General features: G+C 41.0%; 1 protein-coding gene across 3 annotated transcripts in view; it reads right to left on the bottom strand.

Moving 5' to 3' along the window:
* KANK1 (KN motif and ankyrin repeat domains 1) overlaps positions 1 to 25,067 on the bottom strand; it is a 129,672-nt gene that overhangs the window by 85,205 nt on the left and 19,400 nt on the right. For all 3 annotated transcript variants that reach the window (XM_063181142.1, XM_063181144.1, XM_063181143.1), the window contains one exon: positions 11,729 to 11,861. The gene's annotated coding sequence lies outside the window, so the exon portion shown is untranslated. The remainder of the gene's footprint in view (positions 1 to 11,728; positions 11,862 to 25,067) is intronic.

The raw sequence follows: 25,067 nt of genomic DNA, 5'->3' as shown, positions 1-25,067 counted from the left end.
ACCTACACAAGAGGAAGCATGAAAGTCAAACTCTGAAGCTCTTTACAGCTGAAATAATTGCTTTCAAAATCCAGGATTAGATCTTGTGTTGCTCAATGCATTAGGAATCTTGAAATTGAAAAAAAGAAAACCAAAACAAAACAATGGCTCATCTCCAAAGCATGTGCAGAAATCTTTACGTAATTTACATCAAAAACACTTGTTGAAAAAACACTGTAAAGGCGGGTTAGCACCACAGCTAATGCTGAGCTAGCACAAACTGAAGTAAATGACTCTTCTGAGGAGCAAACCTGACACAGAAGAGATGGTTATAGCTACAGAGCAAATAATCTTCTCTCTCAGCTCCTTCAGACTGGTTCACTGCCAGTTTATATCCCTAAGTTCTCCTGTGTTTATAAGGCACCTTTGCCTCCAAAATTCCATGATCTTCTGATCTGTTTTTTTCCTAGGTGTCTTAGTTTGAAAAAAGACAGGTGTCTGCTTAGAAAGCCAGCAGCCTTCTTTAAAATGGAAAACGAACCCCGCTCTCCCCGCCCCCGAATTATTATAGTTTTAAAATTAGGCGTCTCTCAGGCAAAGATATGGGAATAAGAATAACAGTTTTTTACTAGGAAAATTAAAATACAAATGCAATAGTACAAAAAAAACAACCTACTGACAGAGTCAGAATATGACCTGATACCCTGTGGGTCAGGGTGCTGGTAGCACTCACATTCAATGGTGGCTGCAGCCCTCCTGCAGTGACAGGTGCGGTTCTGTTGGAGCAGTGATCCTCTAGAAGGGTGCAGTTTTCCTCTGAAGGTCCAGTGTAGATGGCCTGGTCTTCCTCTGGGAATCCAGTGAAAAAGAAGGCTACACCTTTGGGAATCCAGTGGGAAAAAGCTGCCTGTAGTGTTCCAAATCTCAGATTACATCCAGGTAGGAATGGTTGGCTCCTCCCCATGGGCGGAGCATCTCACAATGGGATGATGTAAATTTATCAGCCATGCAGTGACACTCAATGGCCCATGAACAGAAGACAATTCCCAGAGGAAGAATTGGTTGAGGAAGAGGTAAAGAAAAACGGCCCCACCTGGTTTTAACAGGTGGCCCAATTAACAGAAGATAACTCTAAGAGCTGGCCCACCTCTAACAGATGGCAATAGAATACACACCCCTGGCCACATCTTGTAACCCAAGACACTAGGTGCCTACAAGAAAACCTATTTCCAACGCAGTTTGAACAATTACTGATTGTTCACTTGTTCACAATTTATGATATATCCACTGATACATTATAAATTGTTTCAGATACTTAGCAAAGGACATAATGCCCTAGTAGCCACCCTTTTTTTTAACGTAAAGAAAAATTATTTTGTGTTGCACAAAAGGAGATTTCCATTTAAAATACATTACTGATTCTTGCTTCTATGCATTTTCAATTAAAAGAGGAGCCCAGCTAACCATCCTCAACAAAGGCACACTGTTGGGCATTTAAACCTGTGATTACCTGCTAATTCTGCTCCCAGTCACTACTAAAAGGAATGTTACAGGTAAAACACACAGCCAAAAGTTAAATAAATACAGACACATAAAATTACCAGATGCATACTTCTGCTGTAAAGTTACATCAAACAAGCCAAACTCCTCCCTGAATTGAAATGCCATCAATTACTGACTTTGAAAGGCTGTCACCCAGATTCTCAGTCTCTCTTTAAAACATTGTGAATCTTTCTCAAAAGCCTTTTTTTTTAATTATTTTTTAAGCAGAGGGACTAGGATTTGAAGCAAAATGAAGGGAGCCATGAACCTGAAGTGATATGACAGAGAGACAAGTTTAGGGTAGTAGCATTTCTCACAAGTGAGGGGTAACCTGGCAAAAATACTTTCCTCTTTCCCACAATTTCTACTTTGGCCAGAACAAGCCATAATCCATTCTTCACTGAGGACAGACTTCAAATAAGATCTCTTGCTACTCTGTTGAATTTGGCACAGGAACTCTTTTACCCTTTGGGAATCATGGACACATTCCAGCAATGGAATGGAAAATGTATTTTTCACCAATACTTTTTAAGTTACTCTGAAGTTTAAAAATTGGTTCAGAAAAAAATCAACCATGCAACATTACATGTTTACTTATCAGGGAATAAACTTTAAAGCTTGTAATGAATATGTCAACATTGTAACTACTGATCTTTTAAAAAACTCAAGGACAAGCTTTCCTTTTACACCCCAGGAACTGCCAAATACATTCAGCTGAAATAACTCTTAAGTGCCTGTGCCCAGATTTGTCTTGCATGTTGATCACATTGTTAGCATCTGAAACCTCATTTTGATCTTCGGGAAGCAATAATGTGGATCTTTCCTTTGCACACTTCTTTATCATGGAAGATAATTTATAGTTGCTGTTGCACCTCTAAAGAGGCTGCTGTGGAAGAAAGGCAACAAAAGATGCCAGAACATTCAAGACCAAGGCAAAGAAAACAGAAAAAGCTGGAATAAAACCTGAAATTACTTGTGATTTCACTCCAAAGTAAACCACAGGATCCTTAAAGTGGTATGTACCTCAAAACTGTTAGGGGGAAAATTCCTTGGGTATAAGACACATTAAGCTCAGTCATTCATGGTGCACCTTTAAAATTGAGTTCTTCAGCCTATTCTGTATCTTGAAACCTCACATGCCAGCACTGCCTTTGCTATAGGCAGCCTATAGAAAGCTTACAGGAATGCAATTTTTCTAGCACAAAATAAATAAAACAACAGAAACAAAACTGCTTTTATAGCTCAGTTTTCCAGGTGCACAAGAATATCCCAAGTTAAACCAGAAGGAGGAAGGCTGAGGAACCTTCAAGAACAGTTGAGGATCATGCTGGATCCAAACTTTATTTACTCGATTTTCTATTTCATAGCAAATTTCAGCACTAAAAAAAAACAGATCATGTTTCAGATACTTAAAAGTTTGCAGTGAGGCAACACATAACCACTCATTCAATTATTTTGTAATTAGCCAGGGGTGCAATCATTTTCCCAATAACATAACTCAGTTTTCCCCTACCTAGCAATTCTTCTGCCGTATCTAACAATGTTTTGCTTTTACTGCATCCAGCTTAGGTGTGTTTGTTTTGATATATACTGGGAAAATCTGTGCTGTCATCCTCTAGCAGCTTATTAAGAGCAGCACAAAAGGGAGGAGGAAAAGGGGAACAGGAGGAAAACACAAGAGCAACCTACAGCTCTGTGTTCTGTACACATAGTAGAGGAGTTACATGCTATGACCACCACATTGCATGGAAACTGCATGAACATTACCAGCCAAAATGGTGGTTGGGAGAAGAAGGGTTAAAAAGTGCTCTGCATTTTGCAAAGAGGGTGTCATCAAGTTCACTGTGGAAAGATCATTAATAGAGTCTTCTAGAAGGACAAAATGTTATTAATCATCAGGGTTACAGACATTAGGCAAGGACATAGCACCACTTAAAGCATATTTTGCAGAGAATTAATTTCTTTTACAGCTGAAAGTTCACGGCAAATTCAGTAAGAATCAGTTTCTGCCAGTGCAGAACCTCTCAGAGCAGATAACTGCACAGTTGACACAGTAACTTGACAGAATCAGGGTAATTCAGCGTACTCCCCATCTCTTTCAAATTACTGGAGGACAATATAGTGTAACAACAAAAAGGAGAAAAGAGATTTTGTCCACAATGATGACTGTTCTGTGATTCACAGAACAAGTGTTGTACTGCAGCCTGGCTGGTTAAGGTAAACGGAAGCACAACATCCCCGTGTTAGAACCAACACAGGTTTTGTACTACTAATTAAACCTGGAAGAGCCCTCTGAAGTTTATCCCACCCAAACAAGCTTAATACATTTTTTGTACCAAGAGAAAGGAAAGCAGTTTTCTTTCCCCTATAATAGGGCATAATGCAACTTGTCAGAGACAAAATTTGGCTTTTGGTGGGGACAGATGCAGCTACACTTGTTTTACTCTCCTACCCTATGCTTTCAAAAAGAAAATATTTTAGGGTGAAGGATTCCACCCCACCCCTGTTAATTCCTATACTGGAAAGAAAAAAAAAATAAAATAACATCCTTTTTCAACGCATTTGAAAAGGAATGGGAAATACCACATTAAAAGTAACAGGAGGTTTTAAGAAAACTTTTCTTCACAAGTCACTGGCCTCACTCTTCCCCTACCATCTTTTCGTTTCTGACTGCTAGGAAAAGTCTCTGGTTTCCCTTAGAAAAACTGACCTTTTTATATTTTATTTACTTGTTTTTAAATCAACTACTTTCAGGTCCTTTTGCATCACACCATTCCTGCATCATCTGTCCCTGTATTTTGAGCATGGCCTGCAGAGATCAGTCATGTGAAGTTGATTTCTTACAGCCTCATCCATCCCACCTTCCTCCACAATGGTCCTCCCAAGGGTCACGGATTTTGGATGGTGGCAAGCAACACTCAGATCACTTGCACAGTACATTTCTAATCTAGGCAACTTTCCAAAATCACTCACCCTGACTGGACCAAGGCATATTTTGTTAGTAGTATGAAGAAAATAAATGTCAAATTGTATTAAACTACTTTTGTGTTTGTCAGACAACTGACTGACTTCCGGGTGGGGGCAAATGAAGAGGTCTGAACAACACCATCCATGCACTGCCTGGACAGAGTGTGCAGATATGGAGGAGAATCCAATCCTATTGTACTCTGGAGTATTTTCTCATCTTACAGTTTTCATTACAGTGGCTTCTAACAGTGCCAGTGAAAGATGCTCTTTTAAAGAAACAACAGGAACAAAGGATTTTCAAAACTGCATTGCACTACCAAAGTATACTTGTTTCCAGAAGAAATTACACACACACTCACACTCCCAAACGGTATGAACAGAATCGTATTAACATGGCTGAAACCTGCCCTTCTCTAAAAAAAATACAGCTGCGCAGTTGCTCCAAAATCAAAATCACAGGCAAGTCAATGTCCACTGTTTGTATTTTCTGCAGGATCAAACCAGAGGTATCCTCTTCAACCAGCACAGAAAATTTTAGATGACTGTGTAACATCTGAATTGTAAGTATTTAGACTACCGTAAAATTTGCCACTTTGATTTATCAAGTGAATTACCACAGATCTACCAGACGACCTACGGAAAAAAATCTCCCGTGTCTCTTCCACAACAGCTTTCTATGCAATCCACGTAATTAATGATGTTGAATATAAAAATAACCTTCTTCAAGAGTTGAAGCTTTCATTTAAAAAAATCACAGCTTCAAGACTGCCTTAAGATAAATTATTTTATATTAACAGTAAAGGACTCAGATTTACAAAGTCACTAAGAATTCATAAGTTTTGCATTTTAATCACTCATAGCCACTGTATTTGATTTACTCCACAATTTCCATCAGAAAATGAAAAAGTTTTGAAGAATGACTCATTCTCAATGTAAATCTCCAGCAAGCCTCTGTCAGCCATGTTAGTCCTTTTACCAATGGTTTTTCCTGCCTTCTGACTGCAATGATACCAACAGTTTAATTACTTCATTACTTAATGACTTCTAACCTTAAAACACTGCAAATATATGGGAAGTTAAACTAATACACACCAATTCCCCATAGAATAAAAGGAACCATTATAACATCAGTATAACATGTGAATTCCTTACCCTGACTTTTATAAAGACAAAAAAAAAAAAAGTAAAAATCTGTTGGGGTCTGGAATGCTTCTACCAAAGGATATCTATCTACAAACATTAAAGAGGGAAATAAAATTCCATAATTCTAATACAATATTTCCTTGGCACAAATTGTACATTCCCTTGGCAGTAGTACAATAACAACCTCTGGGAAGCTACTCTTCCAAAAATTATAGCTTAAAAAGAAGTTTCAATGCTGGACATCTGTTGGAAAGACTAAGTGCCTCATAGTTTTGCTGGCGAGTTTTTGGGGTTTTTTGTTTCTTTTTTTTTTACTTACGTATTTATTAATTTCCAGTTTTCAGCAGTTCATTGTACCTTCGTTCAACTACAGGGAAAGAACTGTTTAGTTTACAGCATAGTTCTATATGCAAATTATATTCAGTAGAGTCTCTACTCATCATAAGTGTCAACAGGAGAAAAGGCATGACAGATTTAAGGCATGAGATTTTTTCATAAACTTTGAAGGAACACTGAAATTGCAAAGCACACCAAGTTCACTGTAAAGCATTTTCTCTAAGCATGTGCCAAATGAAGTATATTAAAGCGTTTTTCTTCTAAATGTACTGTGAGACTTTACGATCCATTTTCTATTTCTACATATTTGAGATAATTAGGAGAGTCTTGTCTTCAGCATGGAGTCAAACTTACTGTTTGCTTAGCTCCCCCTGAACTTAAGTTTGTTTCTATTCTGTGAAAATATTTCCATTACATTTAGTAACATTGGAGACAAAGCAAGTTTTAAACCCCCAACAAATCAAAATTCAGAAAACTCAGAGTTCAAAATGAAGAGATATTTTACTGCCAATAGGAGGGGGAAAAGTCTTAACAAATCAGCCAGTTGTTGCACTAACAACATCAAATAAAGAAATTGTAGAGCTTATTCTACCCTTTATCAATAATGCATGGCTGTGCACAGACAATTTATAGCTGTTTTCCATCACTGGGTATTGTGCAGTACTAAATTAAGTTGACAAAATTCAAGGACAGTCCACCCACACAGCTACTGTGAGCCAGCCAGGCCACTTTGAATAAACATTTTAAAGGCATAAAGTGAGTTTTATTAGCATGCTGAGACAGTTCCTAGTGGACAGAGCATCTCCTTTGAAAAAATAGAAGAACCTTTACCAGAAAGAAAGATGAGTTACTCTTGTGCCTCCTCACATGTAGAGAAACAGCAAAAGGGCAAATAAAAAATATATAGGTAACAGCTCAAAACTTTTTAAGATTAAAACACGAAACAAGAGAATTTACTTTCTATAGTAGTAACTGACTTGTCATTCTCAGAAAATCCTGAGAGTTGCTGAATTGGCGTCAGGTTCTGATGGCAAAAGAACTAAAACCCAAAGATGTTTTGGTGGGATTTTTTTTAATGTTTAACGTTTTAATGTTCCAAAGATTAACAGACTTAATTTTTTTAATCTTTCACAAGTCTCATAAATAAAAAAAGAACACAAACCTTTCATCAATATAAAGAACTAGTTGCTGTACTTAAATAGCTCAGCATTTATTGTGCCCATAAAATTGAGGAGTGGGGTCCCTTCCACAGACCAAATTCACAAAAATATAGTATGGCACACGTTGGCTGCTCTTGGTCAGTAGCATCACTTCCAACCAGTGGTCCCAGCACCTGAATGCCTGAAAAGCAAGAAAGCATCAAGGAACGTGGAGCACATATGCTGGCCACCAGAAGTGCAGGACGCAGACACACGACCTGCACATCCCAGTTTCACCTGGACTCTGCTCTGGCAGTGACCAGTGTGCAGGGGGCCTCCACCTGAGCCTCCTCAGCTTGGCTGCAGACATGGAGTCAGGTGCGACCTGCCACCAGAGGGATGGCAGACCACCAGGAGGGGGCTTGGGTCACACTGTAGACTTCTACTGCTGTTTCTTTTACAGTCAGGTTGCACAGCTGGCTTCCCTCTGGAAACTGGCAAGCACGAGATGACACTGTGACAACCTTTTCATACCCAGAGCACCACTCTACGTGGGACCCTCCAGGTCTCTGGCAAGTGGCATGACAAGATGACTTGGAAAATTCCTTCTGTACAATGTGGGAAGGTGGAAGCTGTAACACAGCATGGCTGGGCAGCTTGATGGCCTTGTGGCATATTTAAGCACAACCACAAATAAGGTGAGGAAGGATGAAACAGCCACAGCTTAAGCTACAACTGTTTTACATCAGTCAAGTGGAAATACCTGGTCAAATACCTGGTTGAGAGAAGAATATCAACTCTTCAGTGGTATTTGGATTTGAGCAAAGCTTAAGTGCACTTACAAAACACATATTTTCTCAAAAATCAGATCCTCCTTGTACATGAAAGTATATCAGGGACCCCTGAAGCCAACTAATCAGTGTGCAAAACTCCAATTTAACTGGTCCAACAAGCACAGAAAACTCAGAAAGGCCAGATAAAAAGAATTAGATAATATAAACAGAAGATAACTAGAAGTGTAAAAAAGCTACAGTTTGAGGATCAGCTAAGCAAGGTGATTGTTGAGCGTTTGTATTTCAACCAGTCTGTATTTTCATCTGTCAGAAGTGCAAGACTTTGTTCATAAGGTTGGTTGCTGTTTCAAATTTTTTTCCCTCTTAAATAGGCTGAGTTTCTTCTGTGAAAAGTGAAAATGCTTTAAGTCTGATGATATTGCAATAAATCCTTTCTATTTACTAAAATCAAAGCTAAATTAAGGCTACAGGACACAGCTTTGAGAAACCCAAGGCAATCCCAATGAAGCAACCATGGTTTTATATATGGAAATTAATTTTAATAAGTCTGTTGCTCATCTCACATTGCCAAAGTCTGTGATCCAATTAGAAGTGCAGTGCTTTAATCACCTCCACAGGGATCACCATTCACTGAAGTTCAGAAACAGAGAAAATGCTTTTGGGCCCTCTCCATGGAATGTATCACACCAGTGAGATGCTGGCTTTGTAACACACAGGCAAAAATCACTGAGGTGTTCACATTAGTATTTCAAGGTATCAGTATCTGTACAAATGCAAAATGCCTTGAGCACAATGAAATGTGTTACATGCCATCATACCACACCCAGTTTTCTAATACTCTGCTTTGAGGAAATAAATTAAACCCACTTCTCCCAAGACTTGCTAAATTACTAACCCTACCTGGTGTACTAACATTTAATTGGCAGCACATCTCTGTGCTGATGGCTACTGCCAGTAATGCCTGCGCTCCCCTGCCCTCTGTACGTGTCCAGAGCTACTGATGCAGCAGGACAGCTCACCATGCCACTCCATGTAGGGACAAGCAAAGACACATATAAATGTGTGGATGTATGTAACTTGGAGGGTACCTAAACTCAGAGTGCCTGAAAAGGAATATCTTCATCCTCCTCCTCTCCATACCCACAGCTTTGTGACAAGTCCCTGAGAAGTGGACTCTTCTCAGTGCTCCTGTGCTTTCTGAGGCAGTCAGCAATCATCCCTATTGTCAGCTCCCTGAGAGCCCCTACAAGTCTGCTCTGGATTTTCCAGCCTTTCTGCACTCTCTTCCTCTCTCTCTGCATGTGTTTCCCTAGAGCATCCTCCTCTGAATTCCCACCCTGTACCTTGCAGGGCCACCCACGACGCACTATGTTACTGACATCTGCTGCAGTGCACTGGCAGGGCTGGGGGTCTGAAAAGGCAACCTGAGAGCCCCTCTGGGCATATATGTACACATTTCCTTCATTTAGAAGCCCATGCTTGGTTGAGGGTGTCCACTTCTACAGCCAGGACATGGCTGCAGCACACAGCCACACAGGAACTGCAACCAGTCTAGTCACAGCAACAGTAAAGTTCTTTTATTTTGCCTGTTCTAAGCATTTCTCCTGCTGTATCAAAACACTTTTTTGCCACCAGCAAAGATAAAATCCACTAATCTTTTCCTGGTAAAAGAATAATCTCCAGAAGAGCAAGAGCCCAGGTACACCCAAGTGAAGAACAGCATCCTCCAAGGAGGAACAGACACGGCCTCATGAGCAAGAGCCCAGGGCCAATCCAAAATGTGCTGGTATGAGACCTGCAGAGGAAGTGTACACAGGCTTCCCAATCATGGCAGCTTGTCTACTGTAGAACCCTCTGCCCCCTTTCTGAAGTGCTTTTACATAGCAGAGCCAGAGAGTCAGTGGAGTCTGGGTGTTTCCAGCTACACACACGCCTCCACATCTAAATGGGAAGTTCACGGAGTAATGAAAATGGCAGGAGATCTGCTTTTCCACACTTACTCAGCTTCAAAATTTGAGGAAAATCAGCTGGTGTCCTCATGTCTTTGGAATCACTAGATCCAGGAGCCCTTTACCTGCCCCATAAGCTGGCAGCAATTCAAGTCCACACCTGTAAGCACCACATTTACTCCACAGTCAAAAGTGAAACAAGCTCTCCACACTCAAAAGCCAAACAAGCTGTCTCCACTGTTTGTTTACACTCTGATTAAAGCTGCAAAATTAGCAGAAGAAAAGCAATTAGCCATCCCAGGTAATCTCAACTGTCAAGAAACTAAATCCTTCCTCTTCAAAAGAGAAGTTCAGTTTTAGGTGTGTCTTACCTCTCATCCAACTCTGCAGCATATTACAGTACATGCAATAAGGTGGGCAGGCAGTGACACTAAGTGTAAATAAAAATAGAATTCAACTGCCGCTTCAAACAGCAACTGTCAAACCTGAGGCAATGCAGCAGTCAGTAGCAAAGAGCCTTTACACAGCCTTTACTTATCCAGGTTTCCTTTCTTAGAGATTTCATTCAGGCCACCCCTTTAGTGTTGCTCTTAACATGATCTTTGCACAAAAAAGAGGAAAAAAAAATCTATATAGCCCTGTCCTGCTGGTCACCATAACAACTCTGCAGTGGTAAGAGGCCACACTGCTCACTGGGCACAGCATAACCCTGGCACTGACTGACTGTCAGTCTGCTCTGTGACTGCTCTGCTGTGCTGCTGAGAAAATGCAGCAGCCCTACAGTGCAGCTGATAATGCAATCACAAATCCCAAAGATGCACAACATGGATAATTAGTGACAGATCACAGCAGCAGCCCTAGTCAAAGCAGAATGGTCACTTTTCTAGCTACAGTCATGTTTAGCTTCATAGCCTTGTTTTTCCTGGTGGTGAACTGATGGCATTCTATAGGGACTGAAGACCACTACTACTAAGTAATTCTAATACATGGATAGAAGAACTAAGGCATGTGAATGGAAAGATATACAAGCACTTCAGAGTGCTTGCATAGCACTTGCATAGAATTAGTGATATAGGAAAAGAAAATAAATTGTTTCTTCATGGATGTTTCTTGAAATTGCATGGATTTTGTCTTACTGAAGCCAGTGAATTGGCTTATAATCAACAAATTATAGCTTAGCTGGGTCCAATACAAGACCTCAGATTCATGTAGTTTTGTGCTGACTTTGACTAAGGTGGAGTTCATTTTCCTCACAATAGCTGATGCTAAAGCTATGCTTTAGATTGCTATGCTTTAGATTTGTGCTGGTAACAGGACTGATAACACATGGACATTTTAGTTATTGCTGAGTTCATGCATAGTGACAAGGCCTTTTTTGGTCCTCATACCACATCACCAACAAGGAGGCTGGGGGTGCACAAGGAACTGGGAGGGAACACAGCCAGGACAGATGACCCCAGCTGACCAAAGTGATATTCCAGACCACATGGCATCGCACTCAGCATATGAAGAAGGAAGAGGGAACATTTGCAGTGATCACGTTTGTCTTCCCAAATCATCTTTATGCGTGAAGGGGCCTGGCATTCCTGGGACGGCTGAACACCTGCCTGTTCATGGGAAGTGGTGAATTAATTCCTTGTTTTGATTTGCTTCTGTGCACGCATTTTACTTTCCATATTAAACTGTCTTTGTCTCAATGCACAAGTTTTTCACTTTTACTCTTCTGATTCTCTCCCCCATCAGAGCGAGCAAGTGAGTGAGCAAGTGGCTGTATTGGACTAAACCACAATAGGTTGATTAGAGACCAAGAGGTGGGACTAGGACGGCCTGTGGAATCCGTCTTCTTCCCTCTGCCCTGGCAAAAGAAATAACATCTTACCTTAAAAGACTGTAACAGAAGTGCCAGTCTCTACTTTCCTTTAGGTCTTTTTAAAGATCAGAAATAATGCAGCAGATTCAGCTAATTCAATGTGTCAGCATTTGACAGCACATTTGGGAACCTGAGAGTTATCCTACAAGAAGAGAAATTAAAAGCACCAATTAGTCCATATGTTGTGCAATATATCTTGTGCTTCAAGCTGCTGATGCCTGGTAGAGCCATGCTGCTGAAGAATGAAGAAATTACCACAAAAATGAAAGGCTAAGTTATTTTTTGTTTCCAAGGTAAAATGCTCAAGCACATTTTGGCTACAGCAGCATGGTGAGAAAGCATGCATCTTGCAATAGCTGTGTCACCCTGCCCTGCCTTCCCAATTTAAACCTTTGTTCAAACAACAGTCCATGCGAATGCACAGAAACAAAGCTCCAGGCATGTCAGGATACACCAGCCATACCAGTTACAGAAACACAGCAGTAAACGTTTATAACCCGGATTTGTTTGAATGGGGAAATGCATCAGGAGCCCATGTGAGCTTATTAGCACACTATAAGCAAGGATCTTGATGTATGTGGAAGACACATGGAGGTACCATATAAACTACAGAAAAAGGAGAAACATTTTACAGATGGACTTGGTTCATTCCCCTGGATAGGCTTTTTGCAGAATTCTCACCTTGCAAGCACTCAACCCATACTGAGTGAAGCTGCAGCAGAGTTAAGGCCTGCACCACTACAGCACACAAGGCAGCTCTCTTCCTCCACAATTCAGCAGAGATATTCCACCACTAAGGTTTAGATACTTGTTTTTCAGCTCCGACCCATTTGGTGTGTTTAATCCTCCAAATGAGCAATCTTCCCAAAACTAGAGGCACACACACACAGACAGGACAGGGCTCCTTGCACTGAGATATCCTGCCTCAGGGCCACTCACGAGTACGGTCCAACAGCTGCACCCTGAGGTGGTGCTGATGTGCCACAGTTGCACAAGGATGCCGCTTTGACATCCGACAGCTACGGAGTGATGGGCCAGCAGAAAAACTTAGCTAGAGCATGGTTACTCTAGAGAGCTTTAAAGATTATTTTCAGGTAAAAGACATTTCTTATCATCCGAGTTGTTAAGTACTTCCCTAAAGCATTGGTATGAACATAAGTGACCGTTGTCCCAGTTGGTAAAGATATAGAGATGGGGGCTTAATGGAGTGCACGCAAATCATATCAGGTAAAAATTACAGAGTTTTTATTATAAATTAATAAAAAAATCTAGCATTGAAAGCACGTCATAGGCCAATGTGCCTATACAGACAAAGATATTGTTCTAATCCTACACTGTTTACAAATCCTTTAAAAAGCCTTGTTAGGGTTAATTATCCTCACAAACTTCAATAAAAAGTAGCATTTGAAGGGAAACTACAAGGGTCCATGTCCTTCAGAGGAGTGGAGGGGGAAAATAGGTTGGACACCTACATTTGTTAAAAACACAGAAATCCAAAAGTCCCAAGCAATTTCTCCCCCCCTCCTGTTTCTGGCACTTTCTCAATATATTGACTTTTAATTTTAGCTATTTGTGTAAAACATGAGTATAGTAGAAACAGATGAACCCCCAGCCAGGGAATAATGCGCATTGACTCCAATGACTTCAGAAGGATAAGCAAATGCTTTATTAAGCTATACTATATTACACTAATACTACACTAAACTACAGACTAAAAAGATACTATGCTAAAGAATATTATTACTAAAGAAAAATCAGGACACAGCTTTGGCCCAACTGGCCAAGGAAACAAAACCTTCACCAATGTCCAATAACCAAATCACTTTTGGTAAACAATCTCCATTACACGTTCCACATGTGCCAAACAACAGGAACAGCAAATAGAGATAAGAATCGTTTTCTCTTCTTCTCTGAGCTTCTCACTGCCTTCCCAGGAAAAATCCTGGGAGAAAGAATTTTGTCTCCCTCTGTAAAAGTGAATACCACATATGAATGTTCTATACAGCAAGTTACCTATTCATGACACCTTAAAAATGCCTTTCTTACCATGGGGGTATATTCTAAGCTAATTACAAACATCTCCGTTTACATAATAATAAAGACTTCAATTGCATACAGAAACTTGATATTATAGGAAACAAATCACATCCTTGGAGCTCTATATTCACAGATTATAGGAAGTACCACAATCACTGCTCTTCTCCTCCACTACACTTCTCTATAAAGCAGTACAGCCCTTCACAGATGTTCAGTCTGCAAAGTTATGGTTATACACAGTCATACACCCTGGGCCACTGCTCAAGGACACAAAAGCCTGTCTTTCAAACCCCTGCTGCCATGTGTCCCTATACCATGGAGTCAAGATCCTTCAGGTGTTTCTCATGAGTTATTTTTTCCAACAGATGTCACATTCTGCCCATTGTCCCACAGCTAGCATAAACTCCTTACCAGACACTCTGTGCAATTTAGCTGAAGAGAGTTTATGCCCACACCTGTTCCAAATCAGCCTAAAAACACAGTAACTGTTCAACTCCAAAGGCTAGAACCAGGACAAGGCTTGAGCCTCAAGATGAACTAGTAACAATGTTGGGGAATTTTTCCTTTTTGTCAAAGAGGTCTGATTGAAAGTTAGAAATCCTTCAGGAGCTAAGACTTATCATGTACCTGACTGTTTTCCACACCAGATGGAAAGAATGCTTCTGTTTCACTTTTTACCCCAAACAAATCACAGCATGCATGTGTACACAATCATCTGACTCCTACACATCCAAGCATGACCAAAACGAAAAACAGTACACTGAAAAAATGGGTACATTTTTTCCCTTAAGGGAAGAACAAGCCACACCTAACAGGTATTAATAAAAACACCAAACATCAGAAAACATTCTGTTACAATGGGTATTTAAAATAATATATACAACACTAAGCAAAATTTTAATCTGTACAAAATAGATGTATATATCTCACATAAAAAAGTAATTGTTCTTCTAAACTGCCTCACAAATGGCAATCTCATTTTATTTCCAGCCAGAAAATTTACTCAGTGATTAGCATAACTGAGTATTAAGCACAAGGAAAGAAAAGCAGAAATGAAAACAGACATGGTCAAACAGTTAAGCAGACATATTGAATATACAACAGAAGTCCATTTGCTGATAAAGTTGTAATTTTTACATAAAGTTTCAACCTTCATAGCATTTTAGATTTAAGTTAAACTTGCTATGCAACAGATATTCCTTAAGGTCCCTAAGACATGGTGTCGATTTTTAACAAAAGCTCCACGTCTCACAGCGTACTTTACTAGCCTGACAAGTCACCAGATGGGTAACACATGTATTCCATCTTCTCTCCTTTTCCATCCTAGCACTGTTGAACACCTCCGCCCACATGCTCCTCCAACGCACACACTTCCCTCCAGCAGACAGCAGCCTGATTCTCTTATCTAAAGAGGAATTTATGCTGGCCTGAGAAAACACCAGCCCCCTCAACTGCATGCCTAGATTGCTTATGAGATATGCCTCAGATGCTGCGTCCAACAAGCACTGCTAAGTCAGATAGAGATGTTCTGTGTAGCATGAGAGGGGCAGTTACATTCTTAGTGTGGAGACATTTTTTAAAAATAAATTAGAATGCAACATTTTCAGTGGTGAAGACACTATTTCCTGGTGAACAGGAAGGGACAGGAAGGCCTTTAAGTAGTCAAAAGCACTATTCAGCCTTGGTACATTTCACTGACATAAGTTCTCATAATACTAAAGGAAATAACTAAGGCTGTGTCTGGGTGGCACAAAGCACCATGCTAATTACCGCTTCAGAGACACTAATTAATCGGGGCAGGGCACCACAGTAACATGACTGCTCTGCCTTGGGAATCTCACAATGTTGATGTATTGCCATTTGGACACCCGCCTCCCACGCCAAGCAGTCTCTTTCACATGAAAGAGTCTTACGCCAAAGATGAGCCCTCCATGGAGAGGTGTTTCCTCTCAGAAGCTGTGTGTTTCACTGAAATCTACCACCTTCAGCACACAATATTGAGCTGTATACTGCACCAATTCTTGAAAAACAGTAAAATAATCGACAAGCAATTACTGAGCATCCTCGGCTGCTAAGAGGAGGAATGTGAGAGGGTATACCTATAGACAGGATCCTGGGCTCCAGAAGAAAAGGTCCAGGTCAGCATCTCAGAGTAGCTATGTGTAATGATAATGGTGATTGTCCAACAATCAAACAGCTGCGGCATTCATGCCACATTTTAACAGACACATTTAAAACAGACCAAGGAGAAATCCTCTAGCACTAGTGCAAATGTTCTCCATTTCATAAGCACCAAGTAGCAGGTAATCGAGTGCCTGTTAGCAGGGTAGAAGTTAAATTGTTGCCAAAGTGACTTTGTTTTCAACTTTCTGGAGATAAAACAAGTCCTGGGTTAAAGCCAGAACACTTTATCTACTGTACCCGATGCCACCTCTTGGTACCGAGACATGCTCTTCACGTACTTCAAATGGACTTTGATCCTCTTTTGAATCGTTAAAACACATTCAATAACAAATAATGTACCCAGCAGTACCTTAAAGCACCTGTCCCAATAGGAACTGGTTTTTGAACAAGCAAAGAGCAGCAGGGAAGGTGAACACCTGATACACAATACAACCTGCAGCAGAACACAGCCTCCTACCTGTCCACAATAAAGAAGGAAAGACACAGAAGGGTCATTCCATGTGGCACAAACAAACCATGGTCAGAGAAGTACTGCCATGCAGAACAGATAATTTCAGATACTGAAGAGTCCCTATCCAGTCCTGTCCCCTCTTTCTTCTCCCCACAAACATTTATTTTAAAATGAGTAATTTTCGAGACAATCCTGTTCTTATGGCCTCTCTCAACAGACGCAGACCTTCTGCAGAACACAGTCCCATGAATTCAGGATTTACTTAAGTGAGATGGCTCATGTTGCAGGTAAATGGTATACACCAGCTCACCTAGAAGCTGGCAGGCAAGGCTGGCTTCTCACATGTCTGTCAGCTCTGCACAGAGGTCACAGCACAAGGAGACAGCTTCACCTTGGGTTTGTACCACAGTGTTCAGAAGTTGGTGACTGGTTTCAGCACATAAGCTGTTTCTTGTAGCAAAAGCACAGGGACAACTGTCTAACAGAGTGCATTGCCTTGAGACACAGAGAAATCACATTGATTAAACAGTATCAAGAGTCCTTGAGCTTTTCATGCTCTCAGCAGAGAGGACAAATACTCAAATAATTCTGCCCGATACAGCACCGGTGAACAAAACACTACAAAAAGCATAACAATTCACTTATGAGTAATTAAATTGCATTTGATAAATAGGTGTTAAAGTAGCAGTTTTAACACTTACAAATACTTCAGCTCATGAAAAAATAGAAAGGTGCCATAAAAGACATATGCGCTACTCAAACCATTTAAAAAATATCCACAAATGTAGTCAAAACATACGGTGTACATCTGAGTTTAACACTGCCTAATAAAAGGCTCTCCCCTTCAAAATATTTTTTTTTACCCACAGGCTGATTGTGAATGGTACACAGTAAAAGTGGCAATATAGGTGAACACCTCAGTCTCCAAACAACAATGGCTAGTCAAGGTGGTGACAAAACCCAGCAAGCCATACAAACGTGTGCTGAATCGTAATAGGTTTAGCTACCATGTCAGGTGAAGTTAACTCAGCATTCCGTGGACAATCAGAGGTCAGATACATGTCCCACTCCCTCCTCCAGAACCTTCCCTACAGAAACTGTTGAGTTCACACCGGGCTTTCTGAGAGGAGCCCTTTGCTTGGCAGGACAAAAAATACCATGATGCAACAACGACTGCAATGGAGAGCTTCAGCTGGCAGACAGAGATCTGAGTCTTAACCAGAACTGGGGAGAGAAGCAAAACATACAGCAGCCAAGGCTGCTGCCACAGATGTAGCCTCACTGACTGTGCTAGAATTCACCCAAGATTTTCCTTTCTCCCACCTGCAGGGAGACTGCTAGTCTTGGACTTCACTTTTACAGGGATTCACACCCAGTGACTGAGGAGATAAAGTCATTAACACACCCAAGTTTTGTTTGTGAGGATTTTTTTTCCCACACATGCCAATGGGCCTGCAGACATAATTCTTTGTTCTCTGACTGCAAAACTAAGCTACCAAATTAGTCCAGATTAAAAACATAGTGAATTTTCTATGGCTCCAAAGCAGGATGTGTTTAACAAGGCCAGTTCAGATGGGATATTTGACATTAGGCAAGGAGTGGAGGGAGAAGAGGGTGTCACAACAGAAGCACTGATGTGAAGTTACCTAAAAAAGTGGTTCAAGAAAGAAGGAAAACTGGAAAGACCCTCAGCTACCTATCTTCTCTTTTTAACTTTCCCTCATACACCAATTATATCCTGTACTGCATCCCTTATGCAGTTGTGTCCTTTGCTTGTTTACATCACCATATCATAAATTATGCTGATAAGCAACAACAGACATGATGAATCTGTGCTTGCTTCCTGAAGGCAAGCAGAGATTAGGAAAGGGCATGAAGGTATTTCTTTTGTCTTGCAATGAAAAGGAACTGCAAAGGTGGGGAATGAAACTGAAAGGGATCATAAAACACTATCTTGCTTGCCTTGTTCCAGGTGAGACACATGATGCTCCTGAGGAGAGTCACTTCCTTACTCCTCTGTTCCCATCTCAGCTGGACAAGGAGAGGAAGGGAGGGAAAAGGGCCTGGAAACTTTTAAAAGGCAGAAGATATTTCACTAGATATCTTACCCTTTAAAATTCAGTTAAAGATATAGAATTGATAGATATTATCTCCAGGAGCAGCAGATCTGAAACACTAATAACCTTTATGACTCCCAAAAATGTTTAGTTCCTAGATTTCAAGTGAGAAAAGCAAATATCTGTAAAAACTCCTCTTTGTACAGTTTCCCCATCCTCACAGAATATGAAAACATTCCCAAAGGTCAGTCATCACTACACATTTTCCTAGGTGCAACACAGCTATAGCTAACAATAGGCAGCTGGTCATGCTAGCTAGAAGCATGCCAAGAACCTGCATCTTAGGGAATTCCTGTCCCTCATGTATCCATCTCCATATCTAGGCCTAAAGGCTGAAGCTCCCCTTAATTAGGGACAGGCAACATCCTAAGACTTTGAGTCAGAATGAAAATCAACAATAGAGCTCACTTCTTCCTCTGGCACCAAGTCAAACCCTGGACCAGGTCACTTCTTTGCAGCTTGGGCTTTCCATATGCATGTTACGTAGCTGCATTTCAGGATTTTTAAGCTGATCTTATTACCATCTTCCCAGTGATATTCTAAAGTTTATATTACTAAAGGATGGGAATTTTGGAAGGGCTGTGGTGGACTACTGTTCAAAATCCAGCACTGTTTGGTAATAATCCTCAACACTCTCCACACACTCCGGGTAATAGCTCTGTGGAAGTTATGACACTGAACCAAGATGAGAAAAAAAGGCTCCATCATATTTTCAGCCTAAAGCTCTGAAAACACGAATTTATGAATCCCAGGCTGCACAGTGCTATTGGGTAGCACACTCCTCACTGCAGCAGACTTCAATGAAAAGGATCCTCAAAAGTTCTGAATCACTCAGGGCCATTGTCATGGCAGTACTGTTTCCCTTGTACAGAAAAGAAAAAAAAGCAGATATGACAGCTGTTTCATCAGATGTTCTGAATCAATTCCTTGAAAAACAGCTAAAAATAAGATCATTCTGAATTTACCTCCTGTGAAGCAAACTAATCCAGAATAACTACTGTATGTTCCTATGCCTTCAAGAGCACTGTGCTCCAGACAAAAGAGTAAACCAGAAATTTTACATGAGAGATGGTAGACAAAAAAAGCACTTCCAACTATTCAATAACCAGGAAAATTAAATAACCAAGTATATGCAGCCAGCAAAAGGCCTCCAAGGAAAAGGACAGATTATTCCCCAGAGTTCTACCACCAGCTCTCAACAGAACAGCTTTCCCCAATTACACTTCAAACCCAGTCAAGGTAAGACATTTGTCAGTATCCCTAGGAAACAAAGCAGCTTGTCCTAACATAAGGAAGACAAGGGGAGGAGAAGTAGGACACAGGTAGTAGTGGTCAGGATGTTCTTCTCTTCTGAAACTTAGCATGGCTTGCATATTCAGCAATGGCATTGATTAGGAACTCTACTAAAGGCAGCATACACAAATGGCAGTATTTTTGGAGTCATAAAATGGTTTGGCTTGGAAGGGACATTAAAGATATCTAGTTCCAATCCCCCTGCCATGGACAGGGACACCTTTCACTAGACCAGCTTGCTCCAAGCTCTAATCAGCTTGGCCCTGAACATTTCCAGGGATGGGACATCCACAACTTTTCTGGGCAATCTGTTCCAGTGTCTTACCCCCACCCCCGACAGTAAAGAATTTTTTCCTAATATCTAATGCAAACCTACATTCTTTCAGTTTTAATCCATTACCCCCATCCTGTTGCTACATGCTCTTGTAAAAAAATCCCCCTCCATCTTTCTTGCAGGCTCCCTTCAGATACTGAAAGGCAGCAATTACATCACCCCAAAGCCTTCTCTTTTCCAGGCTGAACAATCCCAATTCTTTCAGCTTTTCCTCAGAGGACAGGTTCTCCATCCCTCTAAGCACCTTAGTGTCCCTCCTCTGGACTCACTCCAACATCTCCCTGTCCTTGCTGTGCTGGGAGCCCAGAGCTGATGCAGCCCTGCAGGTGGGGTCTCAGCAGAGCAGAGCAGAGGGGCAGAATCCCCTCCCTGCCCTGCTGCCCACCCTGCTCTGGATGCAGCCCAGGACACGTGTGGCTCTCTGGGCTGGCAGTGCCCGTGGCTGGGGCAGGTCCAGCCTCTTATCCACTAATATTCCTGTCCTTTCCTCCAAAAAGTAAGTAGTGAGTCTCTCCTTATAATATTAATACACACTCTCTCTCTCTCCACATACAGAACACCACTGCCCCTCTCCAAAACCTTAAATGCTAGATTTTCATTCTCCAGCTCACAGACATTAAGGTTGTAGTCTAACAACAATCTTTCAAAGTAGATTGTGGAAAACGTGTATGCACAGTGTGATTGTCACTGTATGTTTCTCGAACTGCTAAAAATGTCACCTACATGCAAAAGTTCCATCTACCCACACAGTGCATGAAACATGAAGGTCACTAAGCAATGTGAACCTCAACCAATTCTGTCTGAAAAGCTGTAAGCTCCCATTTGCGAGGGCAGCCAGCAAAAGGCAGGGAAGGCAGAGCACAGAATGGAAATGCAGATGAAACAATGCAATGCTGTTTTAACATCTCAGCATACTTGCAGGTATTGTGGGTCACCATGGATGAAAAATCACCAGCAATTTAACTGTCGTCCCACCACCATTTCTGCCAGGCAGAATTTGACTTGTGTGGGACTGTCTGTGTTGCTGCAGCAGTTTGCAAACAATTAGTGCACCATAAAGAGACACCGACCAGGCACATACACACACACACACACACACACTTTAATACTCCTTCAACATTAAGTACTGCTGTTCAAAAACAAATCACCACTTCAAGCCACAAGTACTTTCCCATTTAGATATATTTTAAATAGTCCATTAGATTGTAAATCCAAAACCTACCCAGTGACACAAACCTGATCTGATTTCACTATTTCCTGAAAGAGAAAAAAAACTGTATTAAAAACTTACAGGGCTGTTGGTCTACCGTTTCTCTCTGGCACACGGTACATTATTTAACTGCAATGCCTGAAACAGTAACTTGACCTCTCTGGGAAGGTGGGCGGTATTATTCAAGCTGAAACATTAGAAACATGCATAATTACTCTGGGTATTCGCCACACATTCTTTCATCCGTAAACCAATATGAATGGAAAAGTCACACTGACACTCCAGGCTTAGATCATATCCCAACCATCAATTATGAAAATTTTTCATGAGGTCTCAGGAGAACAAAATTTCTTAGGGCCAGAGAAATTTTCTCTGGACTTAACTGTGCTTATGTTACCTAGATAAAACATCAATGCTGCCAAATCCAAACCAAGACTTCAGCAGCCTAAACCATGAATTTTGAGCTCCACCACTGATAATACTGTAATTTTGTTTTCCTTCAACCCCACAAACCCATTCATGTGGCACTTCTAAGGATGCCTGCTGTAGCACCAACCACATCCCATCATTCACCATCCATCCGTCTCTGGAGGGTGATGCTTCACACCTGTGTATTGCCTGCCTGCTCCTCAACAAACCCAAGGACCTTTGGCAGAACCAATCCACAGGGCTGGGTGGGTTAAAAACCCACTCGAAGGTAAACAGGCAGATGAAGCATGAAGAAAAGAGACCATGCTTGTTCCTGACTCCAGAGGCATCCACTTCTTGCATCAGGGCTGCCTATGCTGATGGCAGCTCCCCCTTCACACCAAGCACACAGAGTGTCCCCTCTATATAGCCTTGTCTTCCCTTCAAGGATAAAGCAGCAATCACCTTTCAAGTTCTGGGTGGCAGAGCCACCACCAAGAAAAATGAAATACTACAAACTAATATTCACAGCTGGAGCTGTGAAATGTACAACATTTTCCGTACTTTAAGGGTTTCCAGTACTTTTTAAGGCTAGCAACACAAAATGCATTTTGAAGAGAGCGAAAATGCTGTTCACAAGACAGAAGAACTGCACACACATGTCAAATAGCACTCTTCTCTAGCTAAGTTCTCATACTCGTCAAAGTCAAGATCTAGCTGCACTCCTGACCAAGTGAGATGCAGCAATACCTATAACTATTCTGAACCAACTGCCTCAGAACTTATTTTGATACCAACATCTACATGATGCTGTTCTGGGCAACTGACCTGACTCCAGTGTTCTTGATTCAGGCCATTTAACTCCTGGTGCTTGCACAAATACATGTGGAATACAAGGTGTTCATTTCAGCTAATTCCCCAGGCGTTAGGGACAATGCATGCATCTGGAACACTGTTCCAGCAATTATACATGAATAATTCTGGAAGCATTCTTCTGTTTTGTTTTTCAAGCAGTCCAGCTCCCTGCATCTTGTTCATCATCCCTGCTCTTCTTCATCATTTTATACTTCCAAAACTTTGGAAATCATAGCAATGCACACAGTGAAGCACCTCTTGATATTTTAAGTAAGATTTTGTAGTATCAACAATGTGTTTTTCCTTTATGCAGAATAACCAAGTATATTAGGGAACGCAAGCTGCCACAGCAACCTCATAGAAAGTAAAATTTCAAGACAGTATTTTCCACATGTATTTGAAATCTCAAGATAATGAAAACTGGTCAGTGTTAGGTTGTTTTGGCCATATAACCAGAACTTGCTGGAGATTTTTTGCTAAGTTTTAAATATGCTTTTGCAAACAATGGTTTATACAGAGTGTAACACCGATGAGTGTACTTTCTTACACACTGATGAAAAATGTGGACAGCTTTATTTTGAAGATTCTCTCCCTCTTCTCATCATAAACTACAAAATAATTAAAGATAACAAAGTGACCATCTTAAGCATTACCTAAAACATCTATTCAAAAGGTCTGAGGTATGCAATGAAAATGCTTTGAGTCAAACAAAAGCGGCTTGTGGTAAAGAGAGGAAACAGAACAAAGATCTGAGTTTGCATCAAATGCTCGTTGCAATAATTTAATTGCCACTGTTTAAGAGAAGGAATTTCTCCAGTCTGTTTCAGTATTTGCTATTCCAGTAAATACAAATAAAGGGAAAAGTCAACATTATGGTTTTCCAGTTTCAAAGTCATTTGATAACAACCATCCCCAAGTCATTCTCCTGGGAAAGAGCTGCTAGAGAACAGACCTAATTAGAGCTTATCAGTTAAGCTCTCTCTCCTGCTTTGTTCAGAAAACCTGGACCAATAGCTTATCCATGGATAGACCTGGGGGCCTTTCACAAATATTTTGTATTCTACAGCAAGCTTAGGCACATTGCATAAACATCTGGAGCACACACTAGAAACATTAACATCTCCCTGCTCTGCCCTGCAGCGAGTGCCTTCATGACACTTTCATCGGCAGTGACAGAAAAAACCCCAGTATTATTGAGGGCTTCCATCCAAAAAAATGTTGCCATGTATAGTCTGTCTGTAGGCGCATGAGGATTTGGGGTAAAAGGAAGGAGGGGTAATTCAGGTGCATAAACAAGTGTTCCAGTCTTCCTTCTCAATACCTAAGTTCTGAGAGAAAGAGGGAAAGAGCCTTTTATCATTATTAAAAGAGAGACTATTTCCAGAATGATTGGAGACTAAGCTGCTTTGAGGGGAAACATCAGTGAAAACAGATATGTTCATATTTTCCCTGGAGGTACAGTCCAGTTTGGAAGTGCTCTCAGCATACAGAAGTTAAGACAAACTATAAATACAAATCATCCTGAGGTACTCTGGCACCTCCCAGACCACAAACACAGAGAAAACCACAGACACTGCATGAAGCAGGGGCACCTACAAAATGTCGCTGCTTTGTTGACCATGCCAGGGCCAATGACCAATAAACCAATTGCTCACAATAGAGCAGATACTTTGACACCACATTTCACAGCATAGCTGGATTGAAGCAAAGAATCTACTTGCTCTGGGAGCCAAGCTATATATAAGGACGGAAAGGCACAGAGTCCTCTCTAGCAAGCTTTCCTAGAACAGCAACATCTGTGCCTTCAGTTTTGCTGCAGTTCTGCAGGCATCTCTGCAGTCTATCAAGCCTAACCACTGGACAATTTTTTGTGTATTTATTCTTAAAACTTGTAAAGTTGTACCTTACTGTACATTACAGCATCTGCATAATAGCTGCAGTTTAGCTACCAGGACAAAAAAGTCTCACTCTTCCCTGCTACTTCACAGGAGAGCACTGAAGGCTTCTGGTGAGAAAGACAAAAGCAATAGCAAACAACCAGGGTGATAAACTACCATTCACATTTTACTCCAAGGAGCAGTAATTAGTCACTTAAATACACAAAATCCATGCATGTGTTAAACATGAAAAAAGCTGTCCTGAGAGCTAGATGCTCTGAGATCACATTTCAAAGCCGTGCAGCATCATTCTGTTAATCTTTTGGGAAAACCAGCATGGATATTCTGCTGCAATGTAATTAAGGCAGGAATTCCAGCTCCTCCATTGTGACCTTCACAGAAACACCAGGGGTCAAGAGCAGCAGCCTGTACCCGGCTACAGTGCTAATATAGCCATACTATAAACAAAAAAAACCCCTGCAACAATAGTACCAACAAGTTTCAGGGAGGTAAAGGGGGAACATGTAGATACACTCAAAGACACGCTGCCACAAAACAGCTTCTACCACAAGTGTAAGGGAA

The sequence above is a fragment of the Melospiza melodia genome, chromosome Z (assembly GCF_035770615.1).
Source record: "Melospiza melodia melodia isolate bMelMel2 chromosome Z, bMelMel2.pri, whole genome shotgun sequence".
Taxonomy (NCBI): Eukaryota; Metazoa; Chordata; class Aves; order Passeriformes; family Passerellidae; genus Melospiza; species Melospiza melodia.
This window is presented reverse-complemented; position numbering and strand designations above follow the sequence as displayed.